The 19,954-nt window shown below is 47.5% G+C and overlaps 1 protein-coding gene across 1 annotated transcript in view; it reads right to left on the bottom strand.

Moving 5' to 3' along the window:
• Window positions 1-4,246: 4,246 nt before the first annotated feature.
• Window positions 4,247-19,954, bottom strand: part of TEX29 (testis expressed 29) — a 42,857-nt gene continuing 27,149 nt past the window's right edge. The window contains 1 exon segment of the mRNA XM_030314246.2: window positions 4,247-5,730. The gene's annotated coding sequence lies outside the window, so the exon portion shown is untranslated.

Here is a 19,954-nt window from a genome sequence, read left to right as displayed (position 1 = left end):
TGGGAAGGAAGAGAGCCACAGAGGCAGAAAGGATTGTTTTCACGTGTGACGGGCACATTCATATTCCCCAGGATGGATGTAACCTGCAGCAACAGTGAGAACGGCAGCCTTTTCGCACTACCTGGTCCCCAGGGGAGCCCTAGCCCGACCCTAGCCTCATGCACCTTCTGTGGTCCGGGCTGGGGCGCCCCCTGTCCCCTGGGCTGGAGCCTGGCCCTGGCCTGGCCAGCGGCTCTCGGCAGAGAGGCAGGTGGAGTGACACAAGGAAGGCGGTCCAAGTACCACCCCACCGTCAGCAACCCTGCGGCGTCTCACACACACACACACACACACACACACACACACACACACAGCACAGCCACATTTCAGCATCTCGCACAGCACACACCCTGAAATCCACAGTCCTGGGCATTTCCCATTACAGACTCAGCGCTGAGCATATTGCAAACTCGTCTTCTGAGAGGCAGAAAAGGTCAAGTGAGCAGCCTCGGTTCTCTAGAGATAGAAACACGTTGGGGGGTGGGTGCTGGCATCTGGGTTTAGCAAGAGTAAGGCAATTTCCAATTTGAGAGCCTCTGCCTTCACCCAGGCACCCTCTCAAAATGCATGCAGATTCAGGCACCTGGGTGGCTCAGTCGGTTAAGCATCTGACTTCGGCTCAGGTCATGATCTCACGGTTCTTGGGTTCGAGCCCCGCATCAGGCTCCGTAATGTCAGCTCAGAGCCTGGAGCCTGCTTCAGACTCTGCCCCTCCCCTGCTCTCTCTCAAAATAAAACATTAAAAAAACTTTTTAATGCATGCAGATTCTAGGTGCTGGAGAATGTCTCTCCAGGACACCTGCTCCGCTGTCTGCAAACACCTGTCGTTCTTCCTGCACAGAAGGCAGCTGCTTTAAGCAGGCCACAAGCAGGATGAGCAAGCCTCCAACAAGCCCCTTCCTCGCTTTTCGTCGACGTGGAGCACCCTGGGCAATGCCCCTGGGCCCCGGGAAAGTGGAGAAGGCTCACTCCCATTTGCAAAGCGCCCACCACCACGGTGCTCCACGGCTGTCAGTCCTGCAACGACCACACTATCACACTTGAATGAAAACCGATTCATCAGTGCTTCCGTGGGTCAGCATGATCGTACAAAAAAAGGCTAAACTGCTTTCCAGGGACCTTCCCAGGAGCAGGCACAGAACACAGAGAGGCGCACCCTGGTGTCTGGAGCCACAGCACCTGCCCTGCCCAGCGGCGCCCCAGTGGACAGCCTGGCGACCTTGGGCTTCTGTTAGCTTGTGCAGTGCTGTCCGCCAGCAGGGAGCCCTCACGCACATTCCCAGGAGTATTAACCCGGTTTTCCCTTCTCCACTTACACTCGTCCTGAATAAAATACTAGGACAAGGAAGGAAGCAGACAGGACGAGGCTTCTCCCCGACCTGGGGCTGACACGTTCCCATTTCTGTACAAAGCAGCAGCCCTGTCCCCACAGAGCTGCCTGGCTCCACACTGGCCACTGGGCTGTCTCATGTGGCTGTCACTGTCCCTCAGGGGTACAGGGGCTCCTCACTGGGGCCTGGGCAGCCTGTCCCCTTATACCCAGCGTGCTGCCCTTCCTGACAACCGGGTCCAGAGTCTGACCCCACGGCACGGCCACCATGGGGAGCTCCAGGGGGCGGGAGTGCACCCCCCTCTCTGTACTCGAACTGTGTCCTTACGAGGCAGCTGCCGGCCACACCCCCTTCTGCCCCAGCTCTGAGAAGCTGGGTTCCCCAAGCGGGCTGGGCTGTCTGGTCTACCCTCTTCCTGGGAGCCGGGCTCCCCACCCCATCTAGAGGGAGTAGGCTGCTTCTCGGGCTTTCCCAGCCTGGCACGTCTGTAGCTCTGCCAGGAACACGTCACAGAGCACTGGCCTCACCTGCTCCAGATGTGACATCCAGTGACAGGACGAGGCAGAAGCCGGGGGGCCAGCACTGGGACCACTGGTGGCTCACATGTGCGGAACCTGGCACATTGGGTGTCCTGCTCTGCTCCTGGTGACTCTCCCACGCCTCCTGTGGAAACGAGGACTGAGCACTGTCTTCCACGCAGGACGCCTCCCCTGCTGTCCTCCCGGGGGGGGAACAGGTGCCCGGAACAGGTGCACAGACACCGAGGCCTCCTGTGGCTGGCTCGGCTTTCTGAGAGGAACCAGCTCTCGCACCGGGAAAACCGTCTCCAGCACCAAAGAGAGCAGAGAAGGAACCCAAGGCCTCGAGGGCGCCCGGCCCCCAGCAGACCTCCCAACCGTACCCCCCCATGACCCACTCACCTCTCCTCCAACTGGGCCACAGACCTCCCTCCGCAGCGTCCCGTCTGTGCCTGCGTCCGGAGTCCTCGTGCTCCTGCTGGGCCGGGCCTGACCCCGTCAGTGACTCCTGCCTGCACACATGCGCTGCCCCCCCAACACGCTCACACTGGTGCACACACATACACACTCACATGCACGCTCGGACACACATACACACACACCGCACTCAAAAGACCCACGTACATGCATGCTCACACTGCTACACGTGCACACGCTCAGGTACACACACATGCTCTCCTCACGGGCACCTCAGGGTAAATGATGGCCTCGCACAGAAGAGAACACCTTCTGCATGTCTGTCTGCAACATCAACGTAATGGATGGAGGGCGTGCGGGGAGCAGCAAGGGACGGTCCCTCCGCGTGAGGTTGTTCACACAGGAGAGGGATGGAATGACCTCAGTCCCCTAGGGGAGGCGCTGTGACTGAGAGAGAAGCGTGAAGCAGCCTTTTGGTTCCCGTGCCCACTGCATTCACGTGACCGGCACCCACTGTGTGTGGCAGAGCCGGGCTGGGTGGGGACAGAAGGGAGGCCAGGCAGGGGGATGCCTGTGGTGGGGCACTAAACAATCGTCACAAGCCGTGACGTGTGCACAGCCTCTGCGCGACGAAGAAAAACCAAGAGCAGCTACAAGTGTGCAACGGAACCCGACCCAACCTCGGGTCAGGACCTGTGGTCCCTAATCGAGCGGACTGATCTTCACTGTACCCGGGACAGGGGTGTCTGAGGCCGCGTGAGGAGTGCGGTGGAGATGGGCAGTGGAAGTAATCCAGACCCCACAAGGGGGCCTCGACAATCCAGCCAGTGATGAGGCCCTCTTGGGTCAGGACTTGGGGGCAGAGGTGGAAGGAAGCAGGGGGCCCCCAGAGCTTCTTTCTCCACTGCAAATATGGACAAAGGAAAGTAGGAAACACACGGTCTCCTAAGAAACTGAGGACACACGTGTAGTGTTTCCGGTCGTTCTAAAACAGAACTGTGGAATCGGAATGTTTTACGGAACGTCTGGGTGGCTCTCCGCCAACTGACCGAGGTGGCAGCGGCCCCTGTACTGTTCCAAAGCAAAAGGTATGGACGCAGGGTCTTTCTACTTCTAAGTTTCAACATGCAGAGAACGGTAACTACAACGTAAATCAGAAATACGAGCAACGCACAGTAAGGTAACGTGTACGCCCAGACCCAGTGCGCAGAAGACAAGACGCGAGGCGGTCGCAGCGAGCCCGCATGGAAGGGCGGTGTGCCCACGCGGCCAGGCCCGCTCGCGTTCTGCAGTGGGTCCCGGGAAATCCCAGACGCGAGCAAGGACACAGTCTCCTCAGTCTCCTTTGCAGCTGCACCTCAGGGAGAAAATAAGTGACACTGATGGTGTGCAGAAACGCACCGCGTGCGCACGGAGGCTGGGGCAGCCTCAGGACCCATCTTCCCGCCTACGTGGATGTCCAGCAGGACGCTCAAAAGGCGTGAGGTACGCAGACCGGATCTGGTTTTCAGTACAACTCCACACGCCGTGCGGGGCTTGGCACCACGGAGCTCAGCCCAGCCTATGCCAGTTCAGTTCACCCCACCATCATCAGGACCCTCAAACGCTCCCTCTCTTCACACCTCCACTGACCGTGAGAACGTGGACGCCAGAAAGTGAGTGGTGTGTCTAGGGATGGACACATGATGTCAGTGGCAGAGCTGGGACAGGGGAAGCAGATCGACCTCCCCCAGACTCCAGGAGACTCCAGCATCTCCGCAATGATGCTCCAGCAAGCGTGCTGCGGACAGAAGGAGCTCCCCGACAGCAAAGGGAAAATGTCCAGTGCCCAAACGTATCACTGCTGAACACGATCCTGGAGGTACCAAGAGTCGGGTGGTTTTCACAGAGATTTGGAACTCAAGGTTTTTAAAAACATATTTTGTTGTATTAGTTCTCCATTGAAAAATACAGCATGTTCATTGAAAAAACAATTAGGAAATGTAAATATACAGAAAAGAAAAATCACACAGAAATAAGCATTGATGTATTTCTTTCAGTCGTACATATATAGTGATAATTTCACGTGTCAATTTGGCTAGGCCACGGGGCCCAGATGTTTGGTCAAAAGTTCAGTCTGGAAATCTCAATGAAATTACTTGTTAGGTGTGGTTAACATTTAAATCAGTGACTGAGTGAAGGAGATTACCCTCCGTAATTGGGGGCGGGGGGGCTCATCCAATCAGGCGAAGGCTAAGACTGAGGTCTCCCCAAGAAGAGGGGATTGGTGCCCGACGGCCTTTGGCATTGAACCACAACACCAGCTCGTCAGAATCTCCAGGCTGTCCCTGTGCATCTGAGAACTCACCAGGCCCACAGTCCTGTGAGCAATTCCTTAATCTGTCTGTCAAACACAAACGTATATAATATACATATTGTCTATTTAACTGTAGACACACACGCATTCTGTTGGTTCTGTTTCTTCAGGAAACTAGAGAAAATGAGTCCAACACATATATACACATTTTTAATAAAAATAAGATTTTCTTTTCATACTGGAGTAGAATGCACTTTTTTCGTGGGAGTAAAGCAGGCACGTGTGTCCATCAGGAGAGGCTCTCACATCCTGCCCCGCAGCAGCTGCACGGAATTCGACCGTACAGGTATGCCAGTTGTTCAACCGCAGATTTGCCAAGTTTCCCGATGAGGCTGCTCTCCTGCTCTCGTCTAGCATTTCTTACAAACTTGTCCCAAAGTGACAGAGAGCCACCCTCGGCCCCGGGTGAATCAGCCTCCGTGCCTCCTGGCGCCGAGGGTCCCGGGGTCCCAGGGTCCCGGGGCTCCCGGCCCTTCATGGACTTTGGGGGCACATGATGGGGGGGGTCTGTTGGGGCCCCGGGCTGCCCCTCACGAAGCCCTTAGGGACCACAGCCTGACGCGGCCTCTGCAGTGAGCGGTGTGTGTCCCGACAGCCGTCCTACACCTGGGCTGCTCCCTCATCGATAATGTAATATCAGGAGAGTCATATTGCTACACACACAGCGTTTTCAACCATTTATCACAATGTGATCTTTATTTTAAATATAAATCAGGCCATCATTTATGTCTTTTATGTTCTTGTATTTATTCAAGAATATTTACCTGTAGACAAAAGGTGACTTATTCATTATTCATCCTGAACAAGGCAAGTATGGTAATTTGAAAAGGCTGACATTTGAGCTTTTTGCCAACACTAGCAAAATTATATCCTTCCCATTGTAAATCAATGAAGTAGAATCATCGTGCACAAAGGATTAAATCGCCTTGTCACTTTAATAAGGCCACCTTATATACAAACCTTCAACCAACGCCATTGTGCAGAGAATGCTTCCTCCCCGTCCTCAGCCGCCTCAGATCTCAGCTGGCTTTCCAATTACACGGGCGTCCTCTGTGTCCGTTACCATTTCCTAGAGAGACAGTGTCAGAATGTCACGGGCCCACCTTGCTATCAGTGCCTGCACACCATCGCGGCAAATTAGCAAAACTGCTCCAGCCTTGTTGGCATTTTGTAAACCTGTTTAGTGGGTCTCCTCCACGTGGAGCCCTCCCCTCTCATTCTGTCTCTTGCTTCTCGTGCCCCCCCACCCCCCCCCAAACACACTCGCACGCAAACACACATTGGTCACACGTGCACGAGCGGTCACACACACCTTAATTCTGTTAATCTGTGGCTTTCATTGAGAGAGTTCCACATTCTCCAGGCAGGAAGCATCTTTGTAACAAGAAGTGACAATCTTTCACATTTAGCCCTCTTAGGTAGACATCAAGAAAGGAACAGGTTGGGTTGGGGAGCAAACTCTAACACGAAGAAACAGCTTAACAGCAGCACAGAAGGCAGTTTTCGCTGACATCAGCAGGTTGAACACCGCTCTCCCCGGCGTTACATTCGCACAACAGGGAAGATGTGCCCCCGCGGGCGCAGCCAACAAGCCTCCTCTATGCAAACAGAGCATCCTGACAGATGTCCAGGGCCAAGAATCTCCAGGTAGTGCACAAAATCCCCAACAAGAAATCCAGAGGTGGAAAGATAGGAAAGAAAAGAAATTAACAAAGAGGAAACAGAAAGAATAAAGCAGCAGAGGGAACTTGCTTAGGAAGTTAGTTCAATGGGATAATAGATGCTGGTTTTATCCACAAGGAGGATGCCACAAAAGACCTATCCTTCATTCAGAAAACACAAAATAGGAGCCTTTTTTCCGATTTGATCGGCGGGATATAGAGAAAGTCATCCGGAAAGGGAAACGAAGACGGAGATGGAAATTCAGAGAAAGAAGTTTCAAGGATTAATCCAGCAATTTTGAAAATAGATTTCCAATGGAATTTCAGACATTGTCGCTGTCCCAGAGAGGCCAGTTGTACCCTGCGACCTCCATGTGGTGGCCCCAGGCATCTGCATTCCTCCTCTGGGCCCTGGGTGTCTCATGTCGAGGCCGGGGGCAGAGGGCAGCTCTCACTCCCTCCAGGGGGGAAGCACACACCCTGGAGAGAAGCTTACCCTATAGCAGCAGAGGGCACAGAACAGTTTCCTTGGAGAACTGGGCCACCCAGGTGTGGGGGAAGGGTTGAGTTACATCTGCCGTTCAGGTGAGCTTGCTCTGGGACACAAAGTGACTTGCCACATGACCCAGTAGGCCTCCAGGAAAGGACTGGATTCAGACCCAGGTCTGCTGGACTCCAAGCCTCAACTCTGTCTCTCCTGCACTTCAGAGATGGCTGCTGGCTCTGTGCAGGTGTGTGAGGTCTGCTTCTTGATGGGCCACTGTCCCCTGCTCTGCAATGATGGCTTTGCTATTGGAAAGGGGCAGGAGGCCCCGGGGCCCCCTCACTTGCAAGTGCCCCCCTCATTTCTTCTACCAGTTCATGGAGTTGATGCCTACTGTGTGCAGGGCCAGCTGCCACACACACCTGCACCTGTATCACTGCAGCTTGGCTGGTCATTTCACCAAATTCGACACTCACAGCCATGTTCCAGTAAGAGAGCTGGCCAAGGAGTGAGTGGGTGCTTGCAAGACACCCTCGTGGGTTTTCCTGGGCAGGACCCTGCAGTGTTCGAGCCCCCTGCGAGAGCCGTCAGCAGGCTGGCATACTATGCAGTTTGGAAAAACCAACAAAAGACCTTCAGTCTTTTAAATCTCCCCTGAATTCCTCTTGCCATGAGATGCTTGAATGAGGAAAAAGATGAAAAATCACTAAAAAGGATCCACAGTCGACTTTCATGGCAGCTAAACGAGAAAATAGCACCACGTTTTTTTGCTCACTGACAGACGCTGTGCCAAGTTTTCATTTCTTTTTCAGTTCTTGAGTCTTCTAATAGCATGTATTTAGTAAATATATTTAAAGAGGAAAAAGGGAAGTGAGATTATCCAAAAAATAATACAAGAAAACTTGCTAGAACTGAAAGATGGGACTTTCCAGATTAACAGACCCCCGTGAAGTGGCCAGCACGGTAGCCACACAAGGGCTGGGACCCCATTACTTCTCTGTGAAGCCAAGGGCACACCACATCCCTCCACCATGACCTGGAGACAGAACAAATGTGCAAAACCCAGGAGCCACACCAGGAGCACGACCGGAGCAGCTCCACTCTGCCAGGCGGGGGAGGGGAGCGCTGAGCAAGAACAGACAAAACCATGACAGAAACAGGCCCACCTTCCCAAAGGGAAACCTAGTGGATCAAAAAAATAGCTCCTGGGGGTGCTGGACACCCCACAGCAGGAGCAAATCCAGCCCCAGCCCCTGCCTTCTGAATCATCCCCAGCAAACAGAGCCGGGACTCCCCGAGAAGCCTCCAGGCCAGGCAGGGAAACTATAAGACGTACCTCGACTGTCTCGTGGAAACAAAGTGAGAAACTGCTCAAAATATGAACAAACAGGATGCATGCATGTCAGGAGGGCACGGCAATCAACCAGAGGCACCCATACAAGTCAAATGTGGGGCAGTATGAGCAACATAACAAATAATGGCAGTGTGGGATCACAACACTCAAAGTAAGATAAATATTCATGAGCCCATACTGATGGAAAGAAATAACTGAATAAATACGGAAGACAGCAAAAATTCCACTTAATACTTATAGAAACCAAGAGCAATAGAAAATCACCATTAGAATACCAGAAGAATAATGCCTGCAGAGAGATTCGTAGATAAATGCCAGACGTACGTGGCAAAACTTGAAGGAGAAACAAAATGCTTGATTGGCCTCCACGGCTCTCCCCTAAAATGTACCAATGACTGTAATGATTTTCATGTGTGCCCAAATTCTTCAATGCCCTCCCCAGAAGGTGGCACCAGACTCCCCTCTGCTTGAGAGTGGGCAAGACATACTCTCTCACTTCTGAAGAACAGAGCATGGGAGAGGAAAGCGGTAACTTCACAGCGGAGAGGTCAGCAGACACCACCTTGACCCTGATCGTGGTCAGCCTTGACAGCCATATTGACACCACGCACCCTGATACGATCCGACGAGAAGGCACATCACCTCTGTAGTATCGTTCTCCAAAATCAACCACCTCAGTCTAGTCGTGAGAATCAGCAAACAAACCCAAACCAGAGGGATGCTCTACAAGATACCTGACCAGCACCCTCCAAAAGTGCCACAGTCGTAAAAACAAGGGAAGATGAAAAAACTGTCCTAAACTGCAGAGACCGAGAGCTGGGGGTTAGCATGTGCTATCCTGGATTGGATCCTGGGATAGGGAGGGGATACTGGCAGAGAAACTGGGGCAATCCTAACAAAGTGATGGCAGGGTAGACACGTTGTCCCAAAGTTAGGGCCTTAGTTTTGATAAACGCACACGGTGGCGTAAGGTGTTCACGAGGGGGTGAGGAAAGGTGCGCACGGGGACACTGCACAACCTTCACAACTCTTCCAGAAGTCTACAATGATTTTATAACGTGTTTTTAAGTTTATTTATTTTGAGACAGAGAAAAAGCAAGCAGGAAAGGGGCAGAGAGAGAATGCTAAGCAGGTTCCACACGGTCAGCGAAGAGTCCAACACGGGGCTCGAACTCACGAACTGTGAGATCATGACCTGAGCCAAAACCAGGAGTCAGACATTTAACTGACTGAGCTGTCCAGGTGCCCCTAAAATTATTCTAAAATACAAGGTCCTTAAAAGGAAGTGTCATGACAGTGTGTGGGGATGTAACAATCTTGGGAGACAATGGTAGGGGGAGCTTAGTGGTATCAATTAAGAATCTTCCAGAAACAGAGAAAGAGTCACACCCTGAACTGAACCAAACCCCATGCTGTTGCCTACACAGTGCCCTCCATTAGTACCACTCTAGTAAGATATTTCTAAAGGAACACAAAGTGACAGGCACCTCAGCTGGTGAAAGTGCTCCCTGCAAAAAAAAAAACAAAACAAAGAAACAAACAAACAAAAAAACCCAAAAATGAAAAACAACACAACAACAACAACAACAACAACAACACCCACCACGGAGAACTGTAATACCCCAACCAGAAGTAAATACTATAAAACATTTTTTTCTTTAAAATGTTAAAAACTTCACATCAAAAATCCAAAAGCTGAAAACAAACAGAAAGATTTAATATCAAAATAGGTGAATGAGAATTTGCTGAATTCAGGGAAGAAACTGAAGAAAAAGAAGTAAAAATTAAACTGTTTGGTGCCCCCAAGGGATAATATACTCAACTAGATATATACAAGGGACACTGGGGATAGGAATAAAACAGCCAGAAAAAATGGAAATAAGAAAGAAAGGTTTTTAAAGGATCAAAGGGAAAACCACTCGTACAGAAGACGGACAAAGATCTGATATTAAGGTGATCAGAAGTCCAAAAGGAGGGGCGCCTGGGTGGCGCAGTCGGTTAAGCGTCCGACTTCAGCCAGGTCACGATCTCGTAGTCCGTGAGTTCGAGCCCCGCGCCAGGCTCTGGGCTGATGGCTCAGAGCCTGGAGCCTGTTTCCGATTCTGTGTCTCCCTCTCTCTCTGCCCCTCCCCCGTTCATGCTCTGTCTCTCTCTGTCCCAAAAATAAATAAACGTTGAAAAAAAAAAAATTTAGAAGTCCAAAAGGAAAATCACGTGACAATGAGAAGCTAATATCAGGGCATCTGGGGGGCTCCGTGGGTTAAACGTCCGACTCTTAATTTCGGCTCAGGTCGTGATCTCACGGTTGGTGAGTTCAAGCCCCGTGTCAGGCTCCGTGCTGACAGCTCAGAGCCTGGAGCCTGCTTCAGATTCTCCCCCTCTCTCTACCCCTCCCCTGCTCATGCCCTGTGTCTCTCTGTCTCTCAATAATAAATAAAACGTTAAAAAAATTTTTTTAAATAAAACTCAAGATTTTCATATTGGTTCACAAAGTGAAACCCAGCTGCTGCTGTATAGAAGAGACACATCCAGGACAAAGTGCTTTATGCTGAACAGGCGAACAGGTGCCAGCCAACACAACCAATAGGGAAGCAGGAATATGAAAGTCAGCAAAGTACAAGCACAGGAAAGGCATTTAAAAAGACAACAACAACACTTTTGATACCTAAAGCAACAGTTCACAATGAAGACATATCTCATGAATACCTATAACAGCACAGAATCCACTTTCTTGATGTGGGAACTTCACAAGAGGCAAGGAGAAGAAACCCCACTAAAAGTCCAGGAGATAACATCCACTTTATGGGAAAGCACATCTACTCTCAGTTTGAGAAAGGTCAAAAAGACACACACACACACACACACACACACACACACACACACACACACACACACACAAAGAAAGGAAATGGAATAATCCAGAAAGTAGATATTATGATAAATTATTAACTTTGGCTCTGAAAATCAAGAACATGGTCCTCCTCAAATGCCCATGGAACATTCACAGAGATTTACCACTTATCAATCACAAATAAAATTTAATAATAAATACAAACATAAATCCCCAATAGAAATACAAAAAATTAGCAATGAATACAGAATTGAAACACCAAAAGTTCTTTTCTCTTGAAAATTAAAAAAAAATTGTAATAAACAATAATTGACTGAAAAAAAGTACAAATAAAAGTGCAGAATTACCAACAATTAGTGTGATAAAATCACTATGTATCAGAATCCATAGAATACAATCAAAATAGTGATCAGCAGAAATTTTATAACTTTAAATAATTATACCAAATATAATAAGTTAATTTAAAAAAGGAATTAAGTTCCTGACTCAAAAAGCTGGAAAAATAACAATACAATAAACAAAGAGAAAGCAGAAAAATAACATAGTAAGTGTAAGAGCACATGTGATACAGAATAGAAACCAAGTATATATATATTTATTACATATCACTACGTGGAACTACTAATGGGCTATGATAAAATAATAAAGAGAAAGACTAAATCAAAATGCTGTTTCTTTTAAATTTTTTTTTTCAACGTTTTTATTTATTTTTGAGACAGAGAGAGACAGAGCATGAACGGGGAGGGGCAGAGAGAGGGAGACACAGAATCGGGAACAGGCTCCAGGCTCTGAGCCATCAGCCCAGAGCCTGACGCGGGGCTCGAACTCACGGACTACGAGATCGTGACCTGGCTGAAGTCGGACGCTTAACTGCGCCACCCAGGCGCCCCAAAATGCTGTTTCTTTTAAAAGAAATGAACAGACAGCTCTATAATTTGCCTAATCAAGAAAATAAAGGGGTGCTGGGGTGGGTCAGTTGGATGAGTATCTAACCCTTGATTTCAACTCAGGTCATGATCCCAGAGTTGCGGGATCAAGACCCACATCAGGCCCTGTGCTGAGTGTGGAGACTGCTGGGGATTCTCCCTCCCCCACTGTTCCCTCCCTGCTTACGCTCTCTCTCTCTCTCTAAAATAAAAAATAAATAAAAAGAAAAAAAAAGAAGTGATGAAAGAAACAACCATGAAACAATGAACATAAAAATATAGTAAGATTTTGTAGAATTCTATGCAAATTCACTTAAAAACCCGCACAAAATGAGGATTTCCTAGGAGAATACAATTTGCTAAACATGACCCAAATAAATATGGAAAGCTTGAACAGACCTACTTCTACAGACAAAACACATGAAGTTATCAAAGAACCGTCTCAGGCAAAAGGACAAGGCCTAGGTTTTCACAGGGGACGTCCTCAGCAAATACAAGACAATCTCAGCATCATTAAACTGCTCTAGAGCACAGAGTATAACATTGACATCGAAAGCAATAAAGATAGTGCCAAAAAGAAAGCTACAGATCCACATTTCTTATAATATCAATGCAAAAAATCCTAAATAAAATATGAGCATGAACAATCCACAACACATTAAAAAACAGTACATCATGTCCAAGTAGGACTTCCTCTTTCCAGGACTGTAAGGTTGGATCAATGTCAGAAAATCCATTAATATAATCTGCCATACTAAGAAAAGTTGTAAGGAAAAGATTACACGATTTTTTCCATAATATGAAAAAAATCCTGATGAGAAAAACCAATGTATGCTTCTCTACACACACTCACATATATGTATATCCATACCTGTACACATGCACACATGTGTGTACATTCATGTACATGTATGCAGATAGATACAGGCATGTATGTGTACATAGACTCAGCCTTGAATTCATCATCTGTCTTCATAGGAAACGATAGATGCATTTCCCATTAAGGTCAGAAACAAGGCAAGAATACCCACTCTCTGCACTATTTAACAATCAATTGGAAATAAAATGAATATAGTTAGATAAGGAAAATGAATTATAGGATTAGAAATTTGGAAAGAAATAAAACTTCACTTGCAGATGATGTAATAATATTCCCGGAAAACCGAAGAGACTCAATACCAAAATTACAAAAACAATAAAAAAAATAGAAGAATGTAAAATGAATCTATAAAATCAACAGCGTGTGTATGTACACACCCAAACAATGAACAATATAATGGAGAAGAAACTCACCATTACAAAAGCAACAGAAAGGATAAAGTACTTAGGAATTAACTTGTCAAAAAAGACACAAATATGAAAATAAGTTTAAACCAGCTTTAAAAACACGAAAATGGGGTGCCTGGGTGGTTCAGTTGGTTAAGTGTCAACTTTGGCTCAGGTCATGATCTCATCATTCATGGGTTCGATCCCCGCGTTGGACTCTGTGCTGACAGCTCAGGTCCTGGAGCCTGCTTTGGATTCTGTGTCTCCCTCTCACTTTCTGCCCCTCCTCCACTCATGCTTGTGCGTGCTCACTCACTCTCTCTCTCTCAAATAAATAAAAACACAAAAACAACTTTAGCAAATGCAAAAACATCCCTTGTTCTCAGATGGGATAATGCAATATTATAAAAATAGCAATCCTCCTGGAGATAGTACGTAAATTTAACAACACTGAAATAAAACTCCCAGTAAGTTTTTATTTTGGATTTACACAAGTTGATTCTAAAGTTTAAATGAAAAATTAAGCAGACAGTAACAACTAGAAAACTCTAAAGAAGAGCGAGGAGGGAGGAGTGTCCTACCAGATATTAAAAACATACTAAAAAGGGGCACCTGGGTGGTTCAGTTGGTTAAGCATCTGACTTCGGCTCAGGTCATGATCTCAAGGTTCATGGGTTCGAGCCCCACGTCAGACTCTGTGCCGACAGCTCAGAGCCTGGAGCCTGCTTCGGAGTCTGTGTCTCCCTCTCTCTCTCTGCCCCTCCCCCACTCACACTCTGTCTCTCAAAAATAATAAACATTAAGAAAAAATTTTTTAAAAACATACTAAAAACCCTCAGTAATTACAACTACGGTATTGGTAAATGGATAGACTGACCAGTGGAAAAGTCCAGGCATGGACTCAAAGGTATATGGGAAGATGGCACATGAGAAAGGGATGTCGCAGCTTGCTGGGAAAAGACAGACTTTGTAGTGACAAAGGACATCGTGATCACTGGGTGGCCCATCTGAAAGAAGGCAGAAATGGGTCCCTAGTTCACATCACATGCCAGAATAAAGACCAAATGAACGGATCAGGGATTGAACGGACAAACATCTAGCAAAACAAACGGGTGAATTCTTTTACAATATGGATATGAAGGGTGTGAGGAAAGATTTTTAAACTCTAACTTATAGTTAATATGCAATAAAAGCACAGATGGATTGAGTATAAAAACTTTTTAAGTTTCTGTGAGACACCATAAATCAAGTCAAATTGATAGACAAATTGGGAGAAGTCTCTGCCACATTGCTCCCAGATAAAGGGCTAGTCCCCGTAACCAATAAAGTGATCTCAAAAATAGAGGAAAAGGACAAAATTCCAATGGAAAGATGGACAAAACACATAAGCAGTTCACACAAAAAAACAACATATATAAGGCCCTTAACATATGAAAAGATGCCCAATTTCACTCATAAATCCAAGAATGCAGAATTAAATCCCAGATGCACTGGGATACCATATCCCCGTATTGTGTGGACAAAACCTCAAAAGTGTGACCACACACCCTGTTGGCAAAGCAGGCACTGTGGGCATTGCTGGTGCCTGCAGTCACGCCTATAGTCATACCTAAGAACACCGTGCACTTACCCCTCACCCAGAAATCCCACCTGCAGGAACCCGCCCCAAGAACTACATCTTCACAAACACACACAAGGTTATCCACATTGCTGGTATTTCTAATTGTAATATATAATTACCTAAGTGCCCATCTACAAGCAACTAGCTATATAATCTGTAGCATAGCCACATGATGTTATGCAGCTACAAACAGGAAAATATTGTAAACTAATGTAGGGTGAGTTCCAGGACATGTATTAAGTTCAATAAGGAAAACACAAAAGAGTGTATATAGTGTGCCAATTTCGTATACCAGAGAAGGTTCACTGGGGCACCTGGGTGGCTCAGTCGGCTGAGTGTCTGAGTCTTGATTTCAGCTCAGGTCAAGATCTCAGGGTCATAAGATCGAGCTCCATGTCGGGCTCTGTGCTGAGTGTGGAGCTTAAGATTCTCTGTTTCCCTCTGCCCCTCTCCCCCGCTCTGTGCTTTCTCTCTAAAATTAAAAAAAAAAAAAAAAAAGGTTAAGAACTGAACTACTGACTACAAGTTATCAGACTATTCACACCTTGTGCAATGCATTCTAAGGACAAAAATCACTGCAAAGAAATCTTGAGTTTTTCTTAAGTTTGCTTTCGCCAGTGCTGTTGGTGTAATGATTCTGAAGTGAATTTGGGAGTGCTATAGCACGGAGCAAGGAGTCGAAATATATTACTCTTTGGGAAAGCCAGGTCTCACCGCAAGAGAAGGGGAACACAGATATGGACAACCCTGTGCTGTTGGACCTGAGCTGGAGCATGAGTGTGAATATGGGACTCCTGGTTCTGTCCACTCCAAAGGCCACAGGCAGTGACGCCCCCGTAGTGACAGGCATACCCACTCCCCGGGTCATGGTTTATAAATGTCACTCCTCATGAAAAGAAATCATGGCTTCTTAAGAAAGTCAGGTCATTCCGGGCCTTAGGCAGAGAAAGAACCGAGTGAGCTTGGACCATCTCTTGTCAGAAGGCAGACAAGTACTTAGAGACAAATGAGGTGTGTCAGAAAGATACAAGAACCTGATCGAGAGGCTCCTGCGGGCCAGACTTGGAACAATTTGATCTTCAAAAAGAATTATGATGGTAATCGATTATAATACGTTGGATCCAAAAGAACAGTTGAATCTACAGTGAATTATTTTCCAAAGGCTAGAGAGAGAAATTCTTCTTCACAAAAGCAAGCCGGTTAATAAATGGCAGGTGTGACAGAGCTGGAGTGTCACCGTCCTGCACCCACACTTGACAGAAGCAGAAGTCACTGGATAAAGGTCCTTGGGGAACAGACACTCTCGCCGCTTCAATTTATCATCCCCCAGGCTTCTCGCCCACTTCCGAAAGGACAAAGTTATTCATGCGTGACGGGGCCGGTAGTCCTCTCAACCACGTGGTTCAATGAATCGTATGTTCTCCTGCTCCAGCGAAGCAGGAAGAACACCGCACCTGTCACCTCTGCAGTGGCCACACTGAAAGGTCTGACCTGAATCGACCCACGAGGAAAAAGCCAGACAATCTGTACCGTGGAAGTCACGTGACACAACTCACCTGGACTCCAAGGTGCTGAGGTACTAAAAGAGAAAAAAGGGGCTGTGGGGGGACCGAGTGACTCTTGGTTTTGGCTCAGGTCGTAATCTCACAGCTCATGAGTTCAAGCCCCACGTCAGGCTCTGCACTGATAGCTCGAAGCCTGCTTGGATTTTCTCTCTCCCTCTCTCTCTCTCTCCAAATAAATAAACAAACTTAAAAAAAAAAAAGGCCATGAATACTGTTGTGAATTAAAGGAAATTAGGGAGACATTATAAACTACTGCAATGTGTGGTCTTTAATAGTTCCTAGATTGAAAAAAATACGTCCAAGACATTTGGGAGACAATTGGGTAAATGGGAATATGGGCCTCCATGATTTCTTGGGGGTAACAATAGCTCTGTGAGGCTGAGTAATACCCTTGTTCCTAGGAGATAGTGAGGTACTTTTAAACGATTCAATAGTGTGTGCACACGTGTTTTTGATTGTAAACTACAAAGCATTATTTGCATGTTAGAATGTGCTTATGTGTGAATTTGATGAAGGGTAATTTTCTTTTAAGATTGATTTATTTATTTGAGAGAGAGCACGCGTGAGTAGGGGAGGGATAGAGATAGAGACTCCCAACCAGGCTCCGTGCTGTCAGTGCAGAGCCCAATACAGGCCTCGACCCCACACACCATGAGATCGTGACCTGAGCCGAGATCAAGAGTCGGCCACCCAACTGACTGAGCTCCCCCGGGTGCCCCAATGGGGGGTAATTCTTGAGGAAGAGGAGGCACAGGTGCAGACACCGACTTCTCAGGTCATCTGGAGAGAAGTGAGCGTTGAGACCTAGGCACCCCTGTGTGTCCACTTCTTCCCCTGCAAGCCACAAGGAGTGAAATTGCCGGGGACCAGAACACAGCCCAAGTGGTTTTTATTCCAAGAAATAAAGCCTCCCAGCTAATGAGAGATTATTAAAAATCTTGAGGTCGAGTGGAAGACAACAACAAAAATGTGTCCCATTGTCTGGTCCACCCCAGGCTCTGCTATGACCCCCAAGCTGGTGAGTCTGTGTGCCTGGGCCCAGCGGGCTGCTATGTGGAGATCGGCAGGTGCCCCTCGCAGTCCCAACCCACACCCGGAACAGAGAGACGGGAAAACGTCACCATTGGGAGCCAGGAAAGCTTGCCCTGCAACCACGGGGACCAAAATAAACATCTGCCTTCCAATTACAGGCAGGAGCACACACTGCAGCATTAGAACTCCTTCCACTCTCCAGATTTAGTCCTCATTTGAGAGTTTCCTGAAATCACACAACTAAAAACACGCACACGCGGAAGAACACGCGGTGACGATGTTCTGAGCTCTGCTTACATTGCTGGTTTTAGTTGGAAAACATTAGCACCGAATGACCTTTTTCTGAAGGGTATTTAAGGAGACAAAGCAATTTTCTGAACTGTGGTTGCCATAGTGATGGGCCCTTTGAAAGGCTCGGGGAGAAATGATGTATGTCTGTAACCCATGGCCGTGGCCACAACAACGGCTCAGTAAAGCAACATTTGGGGATTCATTTGAAGCAGAATAGAGAAACAGGTTTTTAAAAACTCAACCAGGAAAGAAGGGGAAGGAGGACTGTGCAGTGCTGCACAAGCAGAGCGGAGGTGACGGGCAGGGCACCGATCCTGCGGGGGACGCCAGGGCCCTGGGAGGGCTGGTCAGCTCATGGAGCCCGGTGGGTCTCCGTGGCTGGGGGCGGTGGCTGGCGTGCAGGGGATACTCTAGCAGCCTCCTCCGAGGCCCCTGCCCCCTCTCCCAGCCCAAAACTGGCACTTGGGTTTCAGAACAAGGGAGGCCTCACCAAACAGAGCCAGTACTCCTGGGAGGAATGGCTGACCCCAAGGCTGGGGCAAAGAAGGCACCAGATGACCTGGAAAATTGCGTTGTGTCAGAAAGCAGAAAAGTTCTTGAAGAATGACAGTGACATGCCAGAGACAGGGGAGCCCCTTGCAGGGGCTTCCTCTGGCCAAACTTGAAAGGATTCAAACATCACAATAAATAATGGTAGTTAACAGACAGCAGCCCATTAAACCACTGGACCATGAGTCCATACGGATATGAGTGAATGAGTGAATATGTAAACAGGAAGTTTAATCAGGACACTTACCTAATTTCAAAGTACCCGCACATGAGATTGTAATCAAGCAGAAAAGAGTGACATACAGCAGATAAGACTGAGAGATGTCATGGTAACAGCATCGTAACAGTGATAAAGATGGCCCCACTAGCAATGGGGGCCATGACACCTGATACATGCGAGGATTAGACACAGCACTGCCTCTCTGATGTCCATGCTAAGATGCATGTATTCACAATGAAGCATCATGGGGCACCTGGGTGGCTCAGCAGGTTGAGCGTCCGACTTGGGCTCAGGTCATGATCTCACAGTTCATGAGTTCGAGCCCCACATCAGGCTCACTGCTGTCAACCTGTCAGCACGGAGCCTGCTTCACATCCTCTGTCCCCCTCTCTCTGCCCCTCCCCTACTTGTGCTTTCCCCCCACCAAAAAAACAACAAAAAAAAAACACATTATCAGATGAACCCCATGTAAGGAAATTTCTACTAAGCAACTGCCCTGTAATCTTCTACAGTGACTTTTCTGTGATAGCCCAGGGAAGCCTGAGGAATGTTCCAGACTGAAGAAGATGAAAGGGACCTGACAGCTAAATGTAAGATGAGCTGAACCAGACCCTTTGAATACGAAGGGCATTAGTGGGAGAATTGGCAAAATTTGAATGGGGTCCAAGGATTAGATGGTAAAGTCAATATTAATTTCCTAATATTGAGAGTTGGATTGGATTGTGATTATGTAAGAGATATCTTTGTTTACTGGAAACATGCATTAGAACATATGGGAGAAGGGCATGATGTCAGCAATTTATTCTGAAATGGTTCAGTAGAGAAAAAAAACTTTTGTACCATAACTTGCAACTTTTCTGTTAGTTTGAGAGGGTTTCAAAAAATAGGTTTAAAAAAGGCAAATTACTAACATCAGAAATGAAAACTGGGACATCACTACAGATCCCACAGGCATTAGAAGGATAAAAGAGGAAAACTGAACAACTTTACACCTACGAATTTGATAATTTGTATGAAACAGACCAACTCCTTGAAAGATACAATTTGCCAAAACTCACATAAGAAGAAACAGACAATAATGTTCCAAGACAGAAAGCACCAGACCCCAGACCCAGACGGGTTTACTGGTGAATCTGACCAAACACTTGAGGAAGAAATTATACTAATTTCCTACCATCTCTTCCATAGGACAGAAGCAGCGGGAGCAACCATTGTCCTTGTGTTGGCTGCAGACAGGGCTTTGCAAAGTGTTTGGGTGAGACAATGCATGCCCAAAAGGTGGAGGGTTTTTCTCCCTTTTTGGTACCAAGAGCCAATTTACCCAGAAATGGAAGTCAGCACATCACTGCACCCACGAGATAGATTCGTGGCCGTGGGTGGGATCCCACCCTCCAAGCTACTCAGGAAGACAAGTCTTGTCAGTTGGAACCACATGACCAGACACAAAGCTGCATGATCCTTAAGTGGTGAAGT

This window comes from Lynx canadensis, chromosome A1 (genome assembly GCF_007474595.2).
Source record: "Lynx canadensis isolate LIC74 chromosome A1, mLynCan4.pri.v2, whole genome shotgun sequence".
Taxonomy (NCBI): Eukaryota; Metazoa; Chordata; class Mammalia; order Carnivora; family Felidae; genus Lynx; species Lynx canadensis.
Note: the sequence above shows the minus strand (reverse complement) of the source record. Positions and strands in the feature narration are given on the sequence as shown.